Below are 10,374 nucleotides of genomic sequence, written 5' to 3' on the forward strand. Positions count from 1 at the left end.
ATGTGTTACATTGAATAAAAACACGAAAAATATATCCAGTTTGGTAGAAAAGTAACTTATCTTGCCTTTGATAACATTTATTTGTTATATATTTGTTTTTTGACAACTTTTTCGAATCTATGTGTACACAAACCCGAAATGAAAAGACCACGAGGGAACGCGCGTTTTACATAAAAATAAGTATTTTTAAATTTTATCTTTCTAGCTTTACAAAAAGTTTTAAAATTTTATCAGCCGGCATAATTTATTTTTAAATATTGAAAAATTTCAGGAAAATTCATTTTTGCTAGATTTTCAAAACATCGTTTTCGTGTTGTGTACATGTCTGCGGTAGCACCAGAATGGCGGCCGTGGATGTCGTAGGTTGGATTGTAAGATTGTGTAAGATTCGTATTTTTTTAATTTGTAAATAACAAGTTAGAAAAAAAGTAAACCCTTCCAAGATGGACAATAAATAAAGCCATAATATTTTATGGTAAAGGTAAGAGCGTAGAAACCATTGTTTATTAGGAGATGTGATTATTGGATCAACCAATCAGAAATCGTCTGTGGCACACACATCTCTGTTTTTATAGATATATAGATAGATATAGATATATATATACAAATTAAAAAAGAAAAAGAATATTACAAGCATGGAGGCTAGTGAGAAAGAAAGGCAAGTTATTTATCTCCCTTTCACAAGGGAATGATGTGACATTAGGGTTGGAAGGTGGGATTAAAGAGCTAGCACCTTAGAGGAAGAGAACTCTGGCCAGCAAAACAATGCCTGGGCACCCTCGTCGGCGTTTCCTGGTAGGGACGTCTAAGGCGATTAGCAATAAACTAACCCTTTCTCAAAGAAAGAAAGCAATGCTTATGAGGGTGGACCTCCTAGAACTGCACAGGACTAGCAACATACTGCAGTCAACAGGGGAAAAAGCCATTTTAAAAATGGTCTAGAGTTTTGTTTGCTTTGGTGCCGATGGGGAAAAAATCCCTGGCTGAGCTGTTAAGAAAGAGAAATGTTTAAAGTTAATAGACAGATTGAGTAATTGTTGAATTTCATGAAATATCAACCAGTTTTGGATCATTTAATGCTAAAATTGTACATTTTTTTTGCATACGATTGATCTGTAGATTCATTTTAATTAAGAGAGATTCTTGTTCCCTACAAGACCTGCTCTTTCCAAATGATCACCCATTTAGTACTAGCCAGGCTAAATGTAGTTTAAGGCATGATCACGTTTAATATTGCCTTGACCCTTCTTCCTTGGGAGGAAACCAGTTCAACCCACCTCGAGTAAATGGCGCTGGCTAGGCTAAATGTTGCTTAACTTTGGTGATTTAATGAGAACGTGTGTGTTAATGTAACTACATCCATTCTATAATAAAGGCTAATGTGTCTTTATTTGTAGATGTGCATTTCCATCCTGCCGCGATAAACTTAGTAAAACATGTGCCCTTTTCCAGCTGACAATTGCCCAGCCGGCTAAAATGAATTAAAAAATATATCTTTTAATATATAAATAATAAGAAAGCCAACAGTGGATTTTTTTTTCTTTAAGTCATTGAAAATAATAATAATTTATGAAAAATTAAAATTACTAATTTAATTCTATGATCTTTATATGAATATTTAGTAATATATCTCAATAAATAGTGATTTAAAACACTAGCGAACCATTTCTTTCTTGTCAATTTGACACTTGTAGCTGTATATTTAATGGGTAGAGAGCTTTCAATGAAACCATTGTGACATAAAATAAGGGAAAATTATTATTATTATTATTATTATTAATAATTTATTTATTTATTTATTTATTTATTTATTTTAATACTGTTAAAAGTATATAAAAACTTGTATATTTTCCTTTAGGCTTTTATGTGGAAGAATCAATCCTAAAATTATAAAACACATTACAATGGCTTTTTTTTAAAGGAAATTGTCTATGATCAAAAACATCTTTTATCGGAATTTTTTATGCATCATAATAGATTGAATCTTTACAAAAAATTTGCTTTAAAAATATTAGATAGAATCAAATATTGAAATCTAGAAATATTAAGGTTGTCTGTTCGCTTTTCACACTGCTAACATATTTTATAAAACCTCTTACAAAAATGCACATTTAAAAAAAAAAAATTACATATGCAGTCAAAGGGAGACAATTCAGTAAATTAAAATATATATAAATAACAAACATTTTGAATTGAGAAAATGCAGACAATCTTTTTATGTTTCAAAAATTGGAAAAAGGGAATGCGGCCAGAAAAAAATTAGACCACGAAAATTATCTATCTAATATATAAAATCAAGCCAGCAGGATTCTTCAGATGCTCTTAAATAGCATTGCATCTGAAAAGTCGATATTTGATTCTGCTTAGCCAGTGAAATACATACATTTTCAGTTTCTATTCTTTAAAATAAAAGGAATTTCAACTGATTTCATAAATTACATATTCTATATTGAAAATGTCTGTATATCTGCCAGTAAGAATCAAAGACGGATTTGTCAAATGCAATGTTATTTAAATCTAACTTGGAGAAACTGGTTGATTTAATTTCATATATAAGATATACAAAGATAAGAAAACAATATTCTATTTAGTGTAAATAACATAGTGTAATTTTATTAATAAAACAAAAAGAATACCTGTCTTAGAACAAGTAAAAAATAATTTCCCAAACTGAACTGTTTTGCAACATTTTTATGTCTCTTTACGAAGATTAAAATCAATGATATTAAACATCATGTCGAGTATATTTATTCCAGTTTTGATCAAACTTTATTATATAATTTGGATTCTAGAAATCTTTAAAATTTAAAGCTCAGGAATTTTAAGGTTCAGGAATTTTAAAAAATTCAGAGAATCTTGCCTAATTGATGTCTAATGACCATGGGTTAAATTAAATGTAAATCTGAAATATTTTAATTTTCAAATGGAGGATTGTACTAAAACTCTTTAAAATATTTAAAAAAAAAAAACCCTGAAATTTGGGGACTATTATTTGTTATTTGATATTATTAAAATTTAACATAAATTGGACATATCTAATTTCCATTAAGGGTTTTCAGTCTCTTTTTTTTACCGCTTCTATCAAACTAAAAGTAAATACAACTCATATTACGATCCATTATGCCTAGCAGCCGTGTTCCAAAATTCATAATGATTGTTTAATTAGTTTAGGAGTGAATCCTGTACATACAAATATATAAACATTTTATCAGATAGGATAAAAGAAACCTAACAGCTGAAAACGTTGCGAATATATAAACAACCAAGATAAAGATAATATATAAATTACAAAAATATCTCATCTTAGGACGATTGTCAAATATACATTTAGTGTTAGGAAAATTAATTGGAATCAGAAATTTAAAAAATCAGAACTTTTGGTGAAAAAATTTTAGCTTAATTTCTAATTCTGAAAATTTTTTTCTTATCTATATACCTACTAGCATGCCACCTGGCGTTGCCTGATCATAAAATACGCTTAATTATATTTTTTATCTATGCAGATTTCGTATTTATTATTATAGAGACAATTCTCTATTAATTATTATATAATACCCGATATATAGTAGGGATTTCCAAAGTTTTAAAAAGAAATATGATTGTGGTGCCATCAGCTAGAACTGAAACCAAAACATTTAGTTATCAGATGGGTATTTTATTTAAACACTTATGTATTAGTTATGGCATTGAAGCCGACGATTCTACACGGTAAAATCGTGTAGGTGTCTTATCTAGATTTAAATATGATATATATATTCAAGACTGTTGGACTTGTATGCAGTATGCATATGCCATGTATATATATATATATATATATATATATATATATATATATATATATATATATATGGCATATGCATACAAGTCTAACAGTCTTGAATATATATATCATATTTAAATATAAATATATATATATATATATATATATATATATATATATAGTACGTTATAAAATATATGGCGATTAAGCTACACAGTATATTCTGCGTTTCATCCACATGGATGAAACACAGAATATTCTGTGTAGCTTAATCACTATATATATTTTATAACTTACTGCCTAGCTCTACCTACGTATTGAGCACTGTTGAAGTAAATACTTAAAGTTTATGCATAAATCTATACTTTCGTATATTAATTTATGTGGTTAAATGAAGTAGTCATATATATATATATATATATATATATATATATATATATATATATTGTTTTAACAAAATCAAGACATCAAAGAATGTATTGATAGCAATAAATAGTGTATTTCATCGCTTGTTACAATTGTTTTTAGACCATTCGGACAAATTCAAACCCTATATCGTTAGGCTGTTTTTTGTGAAAATTTTCTATCAGCAGACCTTTTGAAAAAACACTTTTACAATGAACAATATGAAATCAATTTCCCTTTTAAGGAAAATTATGAGAAAATATTTTACCTACATCTCTTCTGTCCAAAGTTTTTTAAAAGATTTTTATATTTACCTATTTTCGTATCTCTTGATGTCTTGATTTTGTTAAAACAATATATGAATGCCCAATTACAAAATATGGTAATTTTGAAGCTTACAATTTAAGTCATCTCATTCTGACTTAAAATTTATTGGTCTATGCATGGTTACCGAATTATCAATTATATAAACCCAATAAAATTCGGAATACTATAAATAACACACACACACAAGATTGAAGCAAGCAAGAATGCCTGGATGGCCCAGAGTTTTATAATTATTAAGTTAAAGTTGAGTTTTTTTTTTTCTTGCTCTGACATAGATATTAAAAGCCTATTTTGTCTATTTAAAAATTATTAAAATGAACATTTAAGATTTGTAGTGAAAACAAAACGCTTCAAAGTTATTTTTTTGCTAGGAAAGGTGAATGCCTATTTTTTTTTTAGTAGAAAAAAGTGATTTTATGATAGTCTGCAAAATTTCTTAAAGAATTTCACTGTTAAACCAGAATCAACTTTCTTTCATTGGTGCAATGTTGTGAAATTTATTATTAATGGAGGAAGAGGGATGACCTGCTTAAAAGTTATCTGATCTCTCAGCCACAATATTTTGTGTGTCATATGTGGAATAAATTGCTTTTCAATTCAAATATTTTGGTAATTGTCTCGTCCAATGTTTATGCAAATAATCTCAAACAAGTACATAATGAAAAACTTATTTCCACTGCCTCATTCTTGTTTGCATTCTTCCAGACGACAAATATCCGGGATACTTTTAAGTAGCGGGCACCTTATAATTTGTAAGCATTTCCAATGTCATGTTTCAATTAAAAAATTTTTCTTTTATATATTTATTTATTTATTTTACAAAGCTCAGTAATTCAAAATATCTTTTTCATTAAACAACCTTAATTAAAAGAAAATTAGGAAACTTTTGTCAATTGATGGTTTTATTGTTATTTTGATTCTTTTGATAAAACTTTTAATATCAGTCTTTTAAATGAAAGAATTAAAATTTTAATATTAGGGATAAAGTTAAAAGTTAAAAAAAAAAAATATTTCGTAATGGAAATTGCTTCAAACAAGGCATAAAGCCACTTGAAGAAACAAAAACAAAAAAAAAATAATACTTCAAGGTAAAATCTAGCCAATGATAGGTGTTAGATAGATATATATAGATTCCCACCCAGAAAATAGCAATTCTTTTTCCTTTGTCAAAAAGATCGCCCATAGAATGTGAGGACTAAAGGACAAAATAAGGGAAGTGAGAGTTACAAGGCTGTCAAAAATAAACCTAAAGTCTACTTCAAAATTATTTCCAAGCTTTTGATTTCACTTAGAGTCATTTGTCAAGCTATCCAAAAAACAGTATTAAAAATATTTCAAATCCATAGAAGTTCATTTGTTTTTCATTTAATTGGAATAAAATCGTGTACATTTGATGAAATTGTTGCAACGTACCAAACAATTTTACAAGAATAAAATAGCAAAGACATTTCAGAAAAATTGAATAAACGAAGTGGAAAAAGTGTTGGTTTTGTTGCATCAAACTGCAAAAATTCTGCTTTAGTATATATTTTTACTATAATTTCATCATACAAGACCCTGGTTTTCACAGAACATGCATACAATAGAAAGAATAAACTGTTCCTCAGCCAGCGACGAAAACAATGTAATGGGAAGAAAAACAAGATGGGAGCACATAGATATCCACTTCCATTGTCTTCCCCAGATAATGTTATACATATGATATAAATTTCATCAAAATAGAATATATCTAAAATTTTAAGAGGTTTATGCCTTCATAGCATCCTTAGGTGAATATTTGGCAAGATATTAGAAGTATTCCCTGGTAAATTTTACATAAGAATTCAGTTTTAGATTTTATGTAGATTTTCTAACCTTTCTATAGGGAACACACAAATAGGTTAATATATATATATATATATATATATATATATATATATATATATGCTAGCAGGCCACCTGTTGTTGCCCGGTCGTAAAATACCTTTAAAATATATTTTCATTTATGTAGATTTTGTATTTATTATTATAATTCTCTATTGATTATTACATTGTACACAATATGTAGTAGTGATTTCAAAAGCAAAAAAAAAAAAAAAAAATGACTTGGATGCCGTCAGCTAAAATTGAAACCAAAACATTTAGCTCTCTAACAGTACTTGCAACTATCTGAGCTAATGATACATGCATATCAAAACTTGACAAATTAATGCAGTCAAACATATAAATGTAAATTTGCACATGTGTAGACATTATGTCGAACTATCTCTGACAAGTTCAAATTTTTCTATTTTGATCCCCTTAGCAGCTATTTTTCTAACTAAAAAGCAAATCGATTTTGTTCCACAGGTCCAAATACTCCATATACCAAGTTTCAAGTCTGTAGACAAAAAAATTGATAGTTATTTGGTAAAGACCGTTCCACAGACAGACAAGGTCACTTTATAATATATAGATATACCTCTATCTATATATTATGAAAGTAACTTTGTCTATCTGCAGAACGAGTTCTACCAAACTATTTTGTCAATTTTTTATCTACAGACTTGAAACTTGATTTATAGGGTTTTTGGATCTGTGAAACAAAATCGGTTTGGTTTTTAGCCGGAAAAGGGGCCAAGTGCTATATGCATGCATTAATATACATCTATATGTTTAACTGCATTAATTGTCAAGTTTGATATGCATGTGTCATTAGCTCAGATGGTAGTGATGACACAGGTGTGATATATTTTTTTTTTAACTTCTGAAATCATTATTATATTATATTCAATAGAGAATTGGCTTTATAATAATACATATGAAATATACCAAAATTAAAATATCATATTTAAGCATATTTTACAGATGATCTTCAAATGTCCCGACTACTTGTCAGAGTCTGTTCTCCACTTCTTCATTTGTAATGTGGTCTTTGTATGAGATGTTGAGGATCATTTGGAAGGATCTCTATTTAAAAGAGAGAGAGAGAAAAAAAAAATCTTGATATTGATTGATAAGTTCAAGGAATGTTTTAAAGGCTTGTTCAGTGAATTTTTTAACCCAGAAATAAAAAAAATCACTGATACAACTTTTGAAACATATCTTGAACTTATAGTTATCAAGACAAGGTGTTTTACAATGGACAGAAACGATCTTATGAATAAAAAATATTAAAAATAAAAAGTAAACTGAATGTTATTACATACATATTGCTGTGTATGATGTAATAGATACTTTTTGGTCCCCTGACAAAAGGAGGGTAAACCTGCAAATTCACTCTTGTCCGTTTGACCGTTTATCCATCCGCACTTTTCTCAATAACAACGCCTTGGAAATTTTTTGAAATTTTGCACAAACATTAAACAGGATATGAGTAAAAAAGTAACAGAACAGATTTTCTGGGAAAACTCCGGTTGCTCCCTTAGGGGTGCCTTTCGGGTTAAAATGGCTAAAATTGACACTTTTGTGCTTATGAAAAAAAATTGATACCTTGGATTTTTATAAAACTTTCTGAAAAGTTGTAACTAACTGATTTCTATATAATTTTGTTTGTCTGTACTTCGCGATAACTCTTGGGTGTGCCCCAGGGGCTCTTTTATGGCTAATAAAAACACTCCATTTTTGGGAATATTTTACTATATTTGTCCAAAATTTTCTGTGTACTTCTATTTATCAGTTTTGCATGATGCTGAACTCAAATTTAAATATGTTAAGGCCTTGGGAACTTTGGGGTTAAATGTGGGGTGGAGTGGGAGGTAAATGATGGACTTAGTCATCTCTTTTTTTTTGCATGGTGCAGAACTCAAATTTACATATGTTAAGGCCTGAAACTGCACCATTTGTTCATTTTTACCAGGATTTGACATCCCCTGGGGACTAAATGGAGGGGTGGAAGCAAATGCTGAACTTAGTCATTATTTTTATGCCTCGTTTACTGTGCACTCAAGGGGGACCATGCATGCTTCACTTGCTTTTCTGAAGACCAGCCTATAAAAATGTATATTAAACTTTATGCAGACAGACTTTATGATTTATCTTAAACAAGTACTGTTATAAAAGAGTTTTTGCAAATAGAAACGTATAACAGTTAGGCAAATGTTTGTCGAATAGTGGGTAAAGTGGAGTATGTAAGAATTTGTCAGTTTTTAAATCTCATGTTTTCAATAAAAAATAGACTTCAATTTTTTTTAATCATTTTGCTAAAATAGAAAATGTGAGATGAGGGAAAGACAAAAAAGAAAAAAAAAAGGATTACATCACTTGACACGATTGAATATAGGTACACTTTCATATGCAATGAAATACATATTTATCTTTGAACAAACAAGTAATGATAGTATTCAGTATTGTTTCCAGCCAGTACATTACATTCCTCAGCCCCCCCCCATTCCCCCCCCCATTCCTCCCCCCCTTCACACTTTCGTTTTTTTCATTGGTTTTTAATTTTGACTAGTAGGATCTAGAAAAACACCTTTGTTTATCTATTTGCAATTGTTGATAAAAAGTATTCTCTTACTTAACATAGATTTAAGTCAGCAACATTAAGGGAAATTATTTGTAAGCAATACAAAATTACTAAACATATATCCATATATCACAAACCATATATCACATATTCCATTTTTGTTTTGCACTCCAAAAAAGTTGAATCATCAACATAGATCAAAACATTTGAAGAACTGTGCAAGCTGATAATGCAGGAGAGACACTATTTACAGGTTCCAGATTTGTTTTCCTCGTCTTGGTTGTTAACATTTTCACAACGTTCTGGATGTTGTAAATTCCAGGCTTTTTCATGGGTCTCTTATTGTAATCAATAATTTTCTGGAAATATTAAACTTACTTAATCTATTCTGATAATTACTTATGTTTTTTTCTTGAGTTCTTTACTAGAAATGCCGTTGAATTTATAAATTTAAAAAAAAAAAGTTTTATATAAAAGAACAGTTTTAGAGAAATATATAATTTAATTAAAAAAAATCAAGAGAAAAATCTGAGAAAACAAAATTTTCCAAGAAAAAATTTGAATTAATTATATTCTACAAGTGCTTTCTTTATATTTTCTTAATATTTTCTTTTATGTGACACTAGCCTGGGTGCCCGGCATTGCCTGGGAGTTTGGAGGTGTGTGTTGAGCGAAAACTTTTTTTTAAAAAAGTGATAGTAAGCAGGCAGGCTCGAACCCGTACCACGAAGGAAGAAAAAAATGTGAAAAAAATAAAAATAAAAAAAATAAGTGACATGTTTGCTGTTGAACCCATCGCCAAACCGGAAGTGACGTAGGTTTAAATTAAGGCTAGTCAATCGAAAAGAGGGGATAACTTTCGAAAATATCGGCGAAAAAAGTGACCCCTCCCTGTAGAAAAGTGCCCAGTCGAGGGTGAAGGAATTAATGATTTTAGCCAATTTTTCGATATTTGTTGTCTGAAGAGTCGAGCTTGAAAATGATACCGATTTTGTGAAAATCCGTCACCTCTGTCGAACGTTTTAGGCAGATATACAAACATACATACATACATTTAAACAGACAGGTGAAATTTATATTATAGATGGCATAGGGCAAAGATTAAGGAATCATAATGTGAACGAATACTGTATTATTGAGACTCTGTGGGAAGGAAAAGACACATTCGAAAGTTGATATATAATATAGATCAGAGATGTGTTAACAATAAACATAATAGTTCAAATAACATATGGAAGATTAAAATCACTTAATATCTCATGAATAAATTAAAAAAAAAATAGTGAAATAAATCTATATTTGGATTATTCGGACTACTATTCTCATCTGGAGTGCTATTCACACAATGTTTTGGCTGATGTAACTTATGACCTTCTTCAGGTGCATCATGTTGAATTCTAGAATCAAACCCACGAATTTTCGAACAGAAACCTTTATTTAATTCACAAGGTTAGCA

The sequence above is a fragment of the Euprymna scolopes genome, chromosome 6 (genome assembly GCF_053919585.1).
Source record: "Euprymna scolopes isolate OS-2025 chromosome 6, ASM5391958v1, whole genome shotgun sequence".
NCBI classification, from domain to species: domain Eukaryota; kingdom Metazoa; phylum Mollusca; class Cephalopoda; order Sepiida; family Sepiolidae; genus Euprymna; species Euprymna scolopes.